Source organism: Rhipicephalus microplus, chromosome 1 (genome assembly GCF_043290135.1).
Source record: "Rhipicephalus microplus isolate Deutch F79 chromosome 1, USDA_Rmic, whole genome shotgun sequence".
In the NCBI taxonomy this organism is placed as follows: Eukaryota; Metazoa; Arthropoda; class Arachnida; order Ixodida; family Ixodidae; genus Rhipicephalus; species Rhipicephalus microplus.
The window spans coordinates 116094432-116108251 of NC_134700.1; the positions used below are offsets into that span (position 1 = coordinate 116094432).

The window sequence follows — 13820 nt, forward strand, 5'->3', positions numbered from 1 at the left end:
TTGGTGCGGGAAAGAAAGTTAACGGGCAAAACGAAACCGGTTTGCCTAATTGACAGTACGGTTCGGATGCTTCCCGAAGCAGAGATTGAGGTTGAAACCCCGTACTTCAGCGGGAAGGTTACCGCTGTATGCATGACAAACCCCCTGTACGATCTCGTCATCGGAAACATCGACGGGGCGCGAGGGCCGAAAAAACCAGAATGATTTGGAGAATGTTTCTCTCTACCCTAAGAGAGAGCCCTCACCAACACAGCGACCGCGAGATACAGTGGAGGAGCATCCCGTGACGGATCTCACTCGAGCCCAAGGTGAAGCCACGGTGCAAGAGACAGGGAATGAGTAGATGATCGTGTTGAATGAGTTCACGTGCTGGGCAGCTGGACTTACGTCGGCACGACCTCAACCGACCGACAGTGTAAAGGTGACGGAGTCAGCCAGCCAGGCCAAATGTCGTGACATGAACAAGCGGGTGAATAACCGGGCAGGATTGGTTGAGCGTCATGACCCGTTAACGGTGTCGAAAGGGACAACGATGGCTGAGACGCCGCCTCAGATACCGTCGTTGGAAAGGGCTCATCGGAACAGAAACAAGAACAATAAGAAGAGATCGAGCGAGCACCGCAAGGAAGGACGCAAGCGCAGCTCAAAGTACACGGGATGGGTGCTGAGGTCAAATCATAATGCGTTTGTCTGTGTTGAGCCTCATTGTGTTGTGTTTTGTTATCCTGTGTAACAACTGTATGTCGAGCGAATCAAAATGTTTGTTATGATGACGTGATGTATAGCATTGTACAATTGTTGTAATCAAAGAACTTTGTACATTTGTATTGTCTGGAATATGTGATGGAGTGTTGTACTCATGTACCTGTGGTTATATTTCATGTGTGTAAGATTGAATTACAATGTACAATTGATTAGAGTGATCTATTGTAAATGTGACGTGTCATGAGTGACGGACTATGTTACAGTCTCTGAGAGTGTGGGGACTGTTCGCGCTCGTTTGTGTGGTTTTGAATATTATGAGATAATCTCAAAGTGGGGGGCAGTGTCACAAAACGAGCGCGCTAAAAAGGGCGCGCTGCCTAATTCTCGCGACGAAGCGCTGAAAAGTCAACGATAAATAAAGAAAACAAGCATTCAAAGACTCCCCGGGCGCGCGTCCCTCTCCCCTCGGAAGCGTGGGTTCGCCGACGAACCTCCTATCATCGGTGCCCGAGCAAGCCCTGGAACGTTCTCGATGGAAAGGGGCGTGGTGATGCAGGGTTGCGTCATCCGTCGTGGACAGCCCTCGTACCATGTCGCCCTTTCCCCAGCCTTCGCTGGATATCGCGCCAACGAAATGATGAGAACTTTCTGGAATCTTGCGCGGAAGGTATTTAATATAGCAGTCGAGATAGCAGATCAAGAGAAGAAGGAATTTCGCGCCGAAGTGCGTACGGTGTTCCGCCGTGTCGTCGGCGAAGGTTTTGTTCTCAGTGACAAAACAGGAGAACAAGGAATTTCGCGCCGGAGTGCATAGGGTATCCCGCCGCGTCAGTCGGTGAAGGTTTTGTCCTTAGTGACAAAGCAGGAGAAGAAGAAAGTATGCGCCAGAGTGCGTAGGGTGTTCCGCCTTGTGGGCGAAGCCTTTTGTCTTGTGTGACAAGGGGGAGAAGAAGAGGATTTCCACCTGAGAGTGAAGGCTCGAGCTACAGGCAAGAGTGTGTGTCTACCGCTATTGAGCGAAGACGCGTGTGTGAAGCCGACGTGTTTCCGGCGAAGAAGTTTGAAGCTTGGAGAGTGGCCAATTGAATACGCGAGGTTTCCTGGAAGAGAAACTTCGGGGACAGCGGAATGACAACAACGCTGGACTTTGAGTAAGTGATTCTCGGAAGAGTGTCATCCAGACTATTGTTCCAAGAACTTTGAACTGAATAGGTTTTCTAACTCTTTAGTCTTTAAGTGTCTTGGTTGTTCGATGCATGCGACTGCATTGTAGTGCGTATTGTCGTCTGTGTCCGTTGTTTCGAGGGTGGCTGATTGTACTGTTTAGTACATTGTTTGATTGGTGACATATTGTATTCAACTATTGTAGAGTGTGCATACTTGTGTATCGTTTTGATCCGCCATAATTGAGAATATAATTTTGTTTTTTCATTAACTCTCGGCTCTGACTTGTTCTTTGGGCCACAGCCAGTGTCCGCTGGCGCGCCGAATAGGACCACTTCTAAATTGTCCACGCTTTGGTGGTGCGGTTCAGGGGGGGGGCGATACTTCGGCCCTTGAAATTAGCCCGGCAATTGCCTCCCAAATTAACGGGACCTGTGACAGAGGGCCAGCGTAGCAATAGATATCACCGGCACGATTGCAGTTGCCATTTACTGAGGAATCTACGCTGGATGTTTCTTGCATACTGGTATACACGTTTCAGCGGGTATTTAAAACCTTGGCAGAGAGAAAGAATTCCCAACTAGTCTAAATGTACATATCTAAAACTGAGCTTCGGCAGGTAGAGATTCGTTGCTGTGCGAGTGTGACTTGTCAGTGCTCGAAAAGCCCTTGCCCACGATTTAACGCTTTTTTTGTCTCGGGTGAAACATGGAGGTCCACAAAATAGTGCTGCAAGTAGGATTTTTGATGTGGAGCAAATTATACATTAGCTACCCACGCCGATTAGCGACAAATGGGCAGCAAGCAACTTGCAATGTGCCGGACGTTAGCAAGCCATTTGAGAAAGGCACACTTCCTCGAACTAAAGCGCCGAGGCTTCTACCCGCAATTGCTGCAATCCAGCATCGTTTCACTGCTTCTTGGTTGGAGTCTGTAAATGAAAAAGAATGAAAAGGGGGGCGCTGTTCTACATTATTGCGTCAGCTGTTTGATTTTACGCCGCAGAGATACGGTGGCTGTCAAATATTTTGAGCAAAAAGAAAATTGTCTAAGACCACTGTCACACTACGAAGAACTGTTCTTTTTGAAGACAACGTTTAACCACAAGTTGTATGCTTCAACGTAAAATGTGTAGCGTTCATAAAAAATGGCATCTTTCTCCAGAACGAAAGTTTAATGGGAACAGGTAGTATTGCATCTTCAATAACAACAAAAAAGTATACAGTGGACCAGGAAAACAATGGTAAGCGCTAAGGTAACTCCCGAAATCAGTACAACAGGCTTTTGTAGGCATCAGGTGTTGACAACTTCAACAGCCGACTGCACTGGTATCAAACTGGCGACCCGGAGAGCCTTCGCTACAGTGGCCCACTGATTCACAGAAATAAAGTTCTGCGACATTGGTGAACAGTGCACGCATCATGCTGTCCTTATTAGCGCCTTTTTTGGTAAGCTGCAGAGTTTGGAGTCGTCTCAAGCATTGTCAGTGTGTGTGGGGGGGTGCGTGTGTGTGTGTGTGTGTGTGTTTGTGTGTGTGTGCGTGCGTGTGTGTGCGCGCGTGCGTGCGCACGCGCTAATTTAATCCATGTTTTCCGACATGTATTGGAACAAAGAGTGAGTATTTCGGAATCGGCGTCTAGATTTGAAACATTCGGCGAATCGGTGCCCATATTTCTTGAACCCTGACTCCGAATCGCCTTCAGAAGTGACCTGTGTGTGAGCCGCGGAAAGCCATCCTTTGAAATGGCAACAATACAGTTCATACCTCAACGCTACCCCTCCTCCTTTTTTCACTCTCGCCTTCTGCATTTAAAGCTCTTATGTGAATAAATTTCGTGACTGCGGTAATCCCACCATAAATCACTTTAAAAAACAGAGGCGTATTCACTAAACAAATGTGAGGAATTTCACAAGGTATTGCGTTATGACATTTTATTTTACTTTGTACACGCATATATACAGGGTTTGCACACGAGGTAACGCAAAAGGAGACCTTAAACCTCTTGACTAGGCCTTACTACATTTGTGCAGTAGAACCAACGAAATTAGAAAAATTAAATCACCTTCGTAACCTAAAGCTGGTGCTCCAATCTCGAAACCGAGATTTTCTTAAAGTCTACATGGAAGTTACATTGGTAATCGTGTCTATGAAACCATATTTCTTACGCCTATATCCCAGAAGAAAATTATTTTCGTTTTTAGCTCTTTCAACAACAAAACAGCTGCCGGAGAGGATGGCATCAAAGCTCAGCCTGTTAAAACAATTGCTCACCTAATATGTAGCCTATTGGTACGTATTTGCAACTGTATACTTGTCATTGTAGTTTTTCCTGAAAAAAAATGAAGATACATGTTACAGTGATCTTTAATGGTGGCGATCACAATGACATAAGTAACTACATACAAATTTCGCCCCTGCCATTCTATTCGGAAGTAGCTGAGCGTAATTTATATGAGCGCTCTAATAATTTTCTGCTGGAAAAATGTATTACTACGGATAAACAATATGGCTTCTACAAGAATAAGTAAACCGAAATGGCAATATTAGGATTCAGAGGTGCAGACCTATAATATCGAAGAAAAAGTTACTATTGGTATAGTTTTTTACAATTTTGCAAGTTCTTCGATTCTATAAAACATGAAATATTGCTTGAAAAGCTCCAAGTATATGGTATTCGTGGCATAGATATACACCTCAAGAGCAGTTACTTGGATACTCGACTGCAGTACACTTCCTTGCAAGAATACAGTTCAGAATAAAAAAGTATCAATAAACATGGGGTACCACAGGTTCAATATAAGGGCAAATACTATTTATCGTGTATATCAATGATATAGTAATGATTGCACTAGGAGATGAATCAATGATGAACACAGACAACCCTAATGTATTCTTTTCCGATAGTCACCTGAAAGAACTATAAACTACGGCAAATAACTGCTTGAACTAACTGCACCAATGGCTATATATAAATCAACCTAACCTAAACACGAAGAAAACAAAAGTTACTGTGTTTTGTTCTAAGTTTAAAGAAGTGAAACATGCTGAGAAACTTATTTACACGTATGGCAGCCAGAACATGTGACATGCCATGTTTTTTAGCTCTTATATATCACAAAAGCTGAAGCTGTACAGAGCACATAAACGAGGTTCGAACTAAAGTTGCACGATCAGCTCGCTTACTCAAACGAATACGATGCTATGTGCATGTCAAGCTCGTTAGACATTTATGCTTCTCCCTTGCACGTTATCATCTTTGCTATAGCTTCTTAGTATGGGTGAACGGTAACAAAAGCAACATAGGAAAGACTGGCACTAGCAACGCGACGAGTGGTTCGTTTGCTCAAATTTTCAAATGAATACATTGAACCTTCCAAACTAACCACGCGCATAGGATCCTGAACGTTAGAAACTCTTACAAAGTAAATATTTGCATTCGGCTATTTAAGTAAATATATGGCAACTTCGAGATATCTTCAAACGGGTACATCAGTCAAGGCACAGGCTACAATTTACGCCACACATAAATAGTAACAAATACACCCAAGACTAACTTTGACGTGCAAACTACCGAGTATGAAACTACGTATTCATGCAACATATATCCTGCCATTTTGGAAAAAATTAAAATGTGCAATAAAATTCACGAACATAAACAAATAATAATGAATATTTCTCTTGCCCCGGACGTGGATAAGTTGTCAAAGTTTGTTCTCAGACGCACCGTAAATATGAATGCATTGCAACACAACGTTATAAAATAGCATTGTTCCTTGTAGAATTCGTTACGTCTTTTGTGATTTATTGTATTTTTTTCTTTCATTTCTGCTTAAGTTCGAACTGCTATTGAAATATAACATTCTGTTCATTAAGGACATTGTTTTGGTACCGTAACTGGTGATTACATGTTTCCATTGCCATGGCTGGCATAGCCTGTAGTGGCAATACAGAATTACTATGATGTTTCTACAAACATTGCAAGCGCAAGTGTCACACAAGTGGCGTACTTCCAGTTACGGAACTGCCTCTCATATTGAAGTGCTTGTCACCCATATATGTACATAACTGTGACACACTAAGCGCAACCTCTCCTCCCTCGTCCTACTTTCGAAATCTTGTGTCAATAGTGCGGTCGAAAGGAAGGGCTGAACACGCGAAACGATAAGGCTCTTTATAATCGATGTCTACCTCCGTGAGCTCTTAGTGCACACTTTAGGCACGTAGGCCGCTATGTCACGCGCAAGTTTGTTCCTCGTCTTGCTTGTTTTCTCTCCGTTTACAGGTGAGATCCAACGCTTTCCGTAGAAAACATAATGAAAGGGTAAAATGACTTCAGCTGTGATTGTTGCAATCACTATAGACAAAGAATGTATATCTACTACAAGCAGACTGAGTAAGGGAACAAATGTGATACAATGTAATTTTAGTCGAAATGTAAAATGACTGGGTTTTGTTGGGGCGAGTGTTCAGTAGCCTAGATAACTGCTCGTCACTAAGAATAACAGACGTTGTTGCATAAAGCGGCAATCGCGGAGTTTAGGTTGGGGGATGTGATGAAAACTTAACTGTTCGATGGATGTCATCAAAACTTAAAATTCACGGCACTGTACTGGCGAACATGATATACGTACTACTCAATCATATATGTGCATGTTTTCTATGCATTCAAGGTGCTTGTGCCTTATAGTGTTTAAGCGCAGTTGAAGGCCATGTTTCCTAAAGACTGCCAGCAACTTATTTTTAGTCTGAACAGCGAGTAGTAAAAGAGAGAAAACATTAAATTGACTATAAATGACCTAACCCGATAGTTCGTATAAAATGAATTTTTACTATGTGAGCGCCCGCATGCGCACTATAGCGTAGCGGCCTATCTAATCGGCAGCGCCACCTGCGGCGCCTTTACTCAGATAAACTCCAAGCCCAAGCGAGGGCCGGGGACACGTTTTATCAATCTCGCTCCCGCCTCCGGGGCGGTCGGCACGTTTTCATGTTCGAATAAAGCGCATTCTTCTCGTCACAACGCCTCTCAGCCTTCATGCCTAGCCCGCCCAGCCCTCACAACTGGCGCAGTCGACTCCGAACCATGCCTGGAACGTCGCCTTTTGCCCGCCTCGTGAAGTGATCCGCCGGACTAGCCGCGCGGCGCTCCGTCCTGTGTTTACCGTCCGCCGCCCGATACGCCTTTCGGCCGCTTCGTCCGAGTCATTTCGTGCCTTTGCCTTTTGTTTCGCCGACCGTCGTGCTGACGCCCACCCGCCCGATGAAGTAGCTCGCCTGCAGAGCCGAACCAACTTGACCTGCCCGCCTTTTTCGTCTCTCGTGAGTCTTGTGCTCCTTCTGCTAATTTCTTGTGAACGCCATGCCGCTTGTGAACTGGAACGAGGCTACGCCTGAGGACCTCGCCGGCTTTACAGCAGACTTCCTCCGTGAAGAGTTGGTTCGCCGAAACCTGGACGCTACGGGGCCGAAGGAAGAAGTGATCAATCGTCTCCTCGCCGATATAGCCCAAAACCGCTCAATGACGCCTTTGTCGCCTTCCCCAGATTCCTCAGCGTCCAGCCAGCGCCCGAACACTACGCCGCTTCCTTCGAGCTTCGATGCAGCCCAAAGTACCGAGTTGCTGACGGGTTTAATTCAACAGCTCCTTCAAGTGTCACAACGCGCTGCAGCGCCAGTTCAGGTCACGACCCTTCCAGACCTGTCCGCATCGCTTCCTACATTTAATGGAGACGGCAGCATTTCAGCGTCCCACTGGATTGAAGAGTTGGAACGAACTCGAAACCTAGCTTCGTGGGAGCCTTCAACCGTACTCGCCGTCGCTCTGGGAAAGCTCCGTGGAGCAGCCGCGGATTGGAAAGCAGTCATTGGCCGTCAGTGTCCCACCTGGGACGCCTTCAGGCAAGCTTTCTTGGATCAATTCAGCGCCAAGCAAACCTTACTACAGTGGCAACAAGCTGTTACTTGTCGCGTGCAAGCGCACGGAGAGAACCTGGTCCACTATTCTTTGGCGAAGTTGAAGCTCATTTCGGGATGCCCAGTCACTCTTACCGACACTCAGCGCATAGAGTACGCCCTTCAGGGCATTTCCGACGAGAACCTGGCCACTACTATAGCAGCACAACGGCCAGAAACCGTCGCCGCCTATATGGACATCGTAACGCAGCTTGACCAAACATTGAGCCACTTGTCTCGTCGACTCCCACGCCCAGGGTATTCAAGCACCAAACTAGTAATGCCAAGCCCACAGGTGCCCCACCACAGTGAAGAGGGCACGAATGTTCAGGCGGTACCAGACAAAACAAGACAGCCGCAGCGAATCGCAGCCCTACCACCAGACCAACAAGAGGCTCGGTACCTGACCATCTCTACGAGGCACGGCGCTCCTGCCTACCGTTCTGGCCAGAACTTGGCCGAAGCCGTGTGTTTTCAATGCCGCCAAAAAGGACATCTAGCTTCAAAGTGCCCATCCAGAGCTACTGCCACACAGTCTACAACGCATCCTTCGCCAGCTCTTCACAGCACACTTTCCGAGACCCTTGATGGATCGCTGGTCCAATGCGCCCTTGTAAACGCCACAATTGCTGGAAGCGGCCAAGTGGACGCATTTCCAGACAGTGGTTCCAAGGTGACACTTGTTTCTCGTCACCTTGTCAGATCTTTGCCCCTCCTGCCCTGGACCAGACCCCCTCTAGTTGTCGTTGGAGGAACGACAGTGGCTCCTGCTGGTGCTATCTGCTTGAAGATCTCTGTGGGACCCATCACCGGTTTGGTGGAAGCCGCCGTCCTCGATAACAATGCCATGCCACTTATATTGGGGGAAGACTGGTTTGCTGCCAGTCACGCACAGTTGGTGTTCCAGCCACCCATGCCAACTGAAATTCGTCATCCCACCACAGGAACAAGTGTGCGGTGCTATGAGCGACTGTTGCCCAGGATGTCGAACGCTGTTATGATCCAGGGGTCATCTTTCAATTACCATGTATCTGGACACCACAGCTCAGCAGGCCTCCAGCGAATGCCACTCCCAGGCCCAGATGAACCCCCGTGGTTAGCACTATCTTGTCAATATGAGGTTTCAAACACCAACGGCCCGTCTTCTGAATGCAGGCGAGGTGCTTCTTCAACAATAGAGGTTTGCATTGACCCATACTTGCCTGCCGCTCAGGTTGGTAGCCATTTGCCAGCACATCAACAACGGGAAATCACGAGCATTCTTTCGAAGCACGCTGAAGTATTCGCTCGTGAAGAGGATGACTTAGGTCTGTACGAGGGTGTTGAACACTCAATCGACCTTCTTCCCGATGCTGTGCCATACAGTCGATCCCCTTACCGTTACTCTGCTGCAGACCGTCGTTTTCTTGAGGCTCAAATAAGCACACTCCTTCGGCAAGGCATCATTCTACCAGCCTTAGGACCTTGGGCATTCCCCGCAGTGGTTGTCAGCCGAGGTAGCAAGAAGCGCCTTTGTGTTAACTATGTGCCCCTAAACAAGATGACTGTGAACGTCGTGCAACCACTTCCACATGCGGATGACATCATGGATGACATTGCTGGGTCACAGTACTTCGCCTGCCTTGACCTAAAGTTTGCTTACTGGCAAGTTCGCGTTCGTAAGGAAGACCAGGCAAAAACTGCTTTTGTGACCCACTATGGCACCTTTATGTGGACCCGCATGCCATTTGGGCTGAAGAACGCACCTGCCACTTTCCAGCGAGCCATGCAGTCAATTTTTGCTAACCTGCAGCCCCATTGCCCAAAGTGCGGTGTGCGGGTGTACTTGGATGATGTTCTGGTTTTTGCGCCAACTTTTGACGAGTTTGCAAGGTTACTCGACGAAGTACTTGGTGCACTCCTTGCCAGTGGATTCAAAGTTTCACTTGACAAGTGTAAGTTTGCTTTGAAGTCTATCAGGTTTCTCGGATTCATTTTGAGCAGGGACGGCAAGCAGCCTGACCCTGCCAAAGTCGAAGCCATCATGAAAATCCCACAGCCTGCAAACAGCAAAGCAGTTTTGTCATGGCTCCAGACAGCAAACTTCTATCGCCGATTTGTGAAGAATTTCTCTCGGATAGCAGCACCGTTGCAGAGTCTCATACGGTCTGAGGAGTTTGCCTGGACCAGCGACTGCAATGAAGCCTTTCAGCGAATTCGCACAGCATTAACAGAGGCACCTGTACTGGGCCATTTTGATCCAGACGCCCAAACCACAGTCACAACAGATGCCTCAGGAACCGCAATTGGTGCTGTGCTCTCTCAGAAACAGTGTGGAAAAGAAACTGTGATCGAATATGCGAGTCGTGCACTCACGGCCGCAGAGAAGAAGTTGCATAGCAACGTTTGGGAGTGTATTGGTGTCCACTGGGCGGTTACGATCAAGTTCCGACACTACTTGCTCGGCAAGAAATTTTGCCTGTTGACTGACAACTGGACCGTTGCATTCTTAACAGCCAACATCAGGCCTTCACGTCGTTTTACGACCATGTTGATGGATCTTACAGAGTTCGACTTCACTGTGCAGCACCATCCAGGCCGTCAAAACGTGGTTGCTGACATGCTGTCACGATTATCTGCAGCAGTCCTCCATCAGACACAGTCTCTCGCAGCTATGCAAGCAGAAGACAAAGAGTGCCAGGACCTTCGTCGCTCTCTGTCATCTTCAGAATCGTGGGACCATGACCTTGCCATAATTGATGACATCCTGTACCATAGTGACGCGACTTCAGGTTCTCAAGCTATTGTAGTGCCAGCAAAGATGCGCCAGGCTGTCCTGGAGGTTGTTCATGACGGTGGAGGCCACATGGATGTAACCCGGACACTGACCAAAGTGAGAGAACGTTACTGGTGGCCAAACCTTACATCTTCAGTGACCCACTACGTCACAGCATGCCAGATCTGCCAAAGCAACAACCGCCCAATATCTAAAAGTGTTGGCAAAATGGGTCTCATGCCAGTGTCGGATGTTCCTTTTGCCTTAATTGCCATTGATCACATCACAATGCCGGCTGCTTCAGGAAAGAAGTACATTTTGAATGTCATTGACTTTGCCACGCGTTTCATTGTCCCAGCGGCTGTAACTTCAACATCAGCTAAGGAAGTTATAGCACATTTACAGTCGGTGTTCTTCCGCTTTGGTTGTCCTGATGACTGCATGTCTGACCATGGAGCAGCCTTTGAATCTCACCAGTTTAAGCACTTCATGCACATGCACGGTGCTGAGATTCATTATTCAGTGGCATACCGCGCAGCCAGCAATGGTCTTGTAGAGAGAAGCAATGGGACTTTAGTCTCCGTTCTTCGTAAGCTGTGTCCAACGGACCAGACCTCCTGGGCAAGCAAACTCGAAGAAGCTGCTTTTGCCATCAACACAAGCTATAGCGCCAGCAGCTGTTTCTCTCCATTTGAACTACTGTATGGATACGTCCCCAAGCTCCCATATCAACGCCACCGTCCCGCCACAGCCAGGACCCTACAAGACCGTCTCCTAATGCTGTCTCAGAACCGGGCCGTAGCAGCAAGTAATACCGAGGAAGCACAAGGGAAACGGAAGACAGCATATGATCAGTCCCATCGAGACCACTCCTTCCAAGTCGGCCAGTTCGTCTGGGTGCGCCGCCAACAGCCTGTAGCAGATGGAATTGGAAAGTTGGCACCCAAATTCAAGGGAATATACCAAATCACCAACCAGAAAACACCCGTTACGTTTGTCGTTAGCCGCGTAACTGGTCAAGGTCCTCGTGATCGACTCCAAGACAGGATAGTGCACGTCTCTCAACTCAAGCACTACGTGCCACCTTATGTCGAGCCTTACATTGTGAAAACCCAAGAGTGGCCTTTGTGTGACTTATCTGGCTCTCCCAGTGTTGGCAATGAGTTATCTCAACCACCAGTTTCCCTTGGCACTGCAGTTTTGCCTCCAGCGGTACCCTCCTCGCGACCTCACCGCCAAAAGCGCCCACCCGAGCGCTTGAAGGACTATTCTCTCTCGCAGTGAAGCCACCAAGTAGTGCTCCTTTCCTAGACCAATGGGACTTGGTCAGACAAGGAGGGGCCGGATGTGAGCGCCCGCATGCGCACTATAGCGTAGCGGCCTATCTAATCGGCAGCGCCACCTGCGGCGCCTTTACTCAGATAAACTCCAAGCCCAAGCGAGGGCCGGGGACACGTTTTATCAATCTCGCTCCCGCCTCCGGGGCGGTCGGCACGTTTTCATGTTCGAATAAAGCGCATTCTTCTCGTCACAACGCCTCTCAGCCTTCATGCCTAGCCCGCCCAGCCCTCACAACTAAATTAAAACTTTGCTGTTGTGATCTGTCGCATTAAGGTGTGACTGATCTCCAAATATTACTATATATTTCACGTTTCGTGAGTGACGCAGCAAACAGAATGTATTTGACGCATTATTTTCTTTTGCTTTATAATGTCATTAAACTAGTTCAAAATAACACGTCGTTAGCAGTTTGTTATGCTGTCTCGCTTCTCCTACCGTGAAAGCACGAGAAGTCAGGGCCTGATATGTAGAAAGCAAACCTTATGTACAGATCAAATGGCAGTTCAGTGAGCCTACGAGGTAGCCGGCAGGCTCGACTTGCCAGTCCGAACGTGGGACTGAGCTGGGCGCATGACTCAGTCGCGTTCCGCAGGAACATAGTTATTTTTCTTCTAGATAAAATCAGACTTATCTAAAACGCCTAGGCGGCCGCTGCGTCTCCTGTTTTCTCCAGAAATATGCAAAGAGCGAAGCCGTAATAATATCAAATATGCGTCGTGCAATATGCTCTTGAGCTATAATTTCGGCACGAGCGGAAGCTTGCAGCTAACGTGAGGTAGAAGCTACGGCCAACAAAGCGTCGACAGCCACGTGCTCCACTGCTCTAAAAATTGTGATTCTAGTTGTGCGCTGCAATCTGTGAAATGGTCTTGAAGTTAGTCAACAATTGGTAGATTGTACCGGTCTCAAAGCCCTTCATTGCTGTCCCGATGTTGTGATCTTTTGGCGTGCGCACTATACCTTTCTGGAATCTTCATTTGCGAAGTGAAAAAAAAATCTAATGTCGACGTCAAGTCGCCATACAAGGCCTGCAGTACACAGTAGTCGTAGTTCTGCACGTACAGCAAGAATAGAGTTCACACGGGCTGTCCAAGAGATGGTCATGAGAAGTGAATTCCCTGCTGAATCCTGCGAAGGTACACTTGAGACAAAGCCTGTCTTACCTCTCAAGGTAATCAACAAGGCTCCCTAGCTTCTGGTATTGTCGATGTGCGTCAGAATGTCACCCGCGCTTATAGTCCATTAACTGGTTTCTTGGCAACGCATACTCATCAGCGGTGTTCAGTAAACAAAAAACAGAAGTTCGCATGTAGTGTGGTACCTAAGGAAACAATATAGGATGCCCTAAATGCATACAGTCATATCCACCAGTGTCTATGATTTCACACTAGCCTGCATATTTTTTTTTGTTTTAAATGGCATCAATGAAATGTAAACAGATTCGCGTACGAAATAATTTACTGATAGAGGATTGGTGGTGGAAAAGTAAAGAGAACATATATAAATGAGCATTGGGAGAGATGTCTTCGTTTTCTCATAAGTGGAAGAAAATTGGGGACTGAATTTGCAGTTTCTGGCTATAAAATTAACCAGTTATTCAGAGTAGGTAAGGAATGCAAACGACGTCAAAAAACATATATAGCACCAGGCTTGCGTGGAACATACAGCACAGACTGAGCGAAAGCGGGAAAACTGCCTTTCAGAGCCTTTTTTAAACACTGTCTCGGTAAATGCTGCAAGCTCACTTTCAAGTTACTCATTACGCGCTTAATTATCATAATTTTTGTTTAGTAGGCAGGCATTCAATGATGATTCTAATGATGATGGCGTATATGTGTGGCTCACACCCATTTTGGGGGATAGGCCAAGAAACAAATAATTGATCATGCCAGCGTGGTACCC

General features: G+C 47.1%; 1 protein-coding gene across 1 annotated transcript in view; it reads left to right on the forward strand.

Moving 5' to 3' along the window:
• Positions 1–6082: 6082 nt before the first annotated feature.
• Positions 6083–13820, forward strand: part of LOC119178327 (uncharacterized) — a 143422-nt gene continuing 135684 nt past the window's right edge. Inside the window, exon 1 of the mRNA XM_075887310.1 lies at positions 6083–6152. The gene's annotated coding sequence lies outside the window, so the exon portion shown is untranslated. The remainder of the gene's footprint in view (positions 6153–13820) is intronic.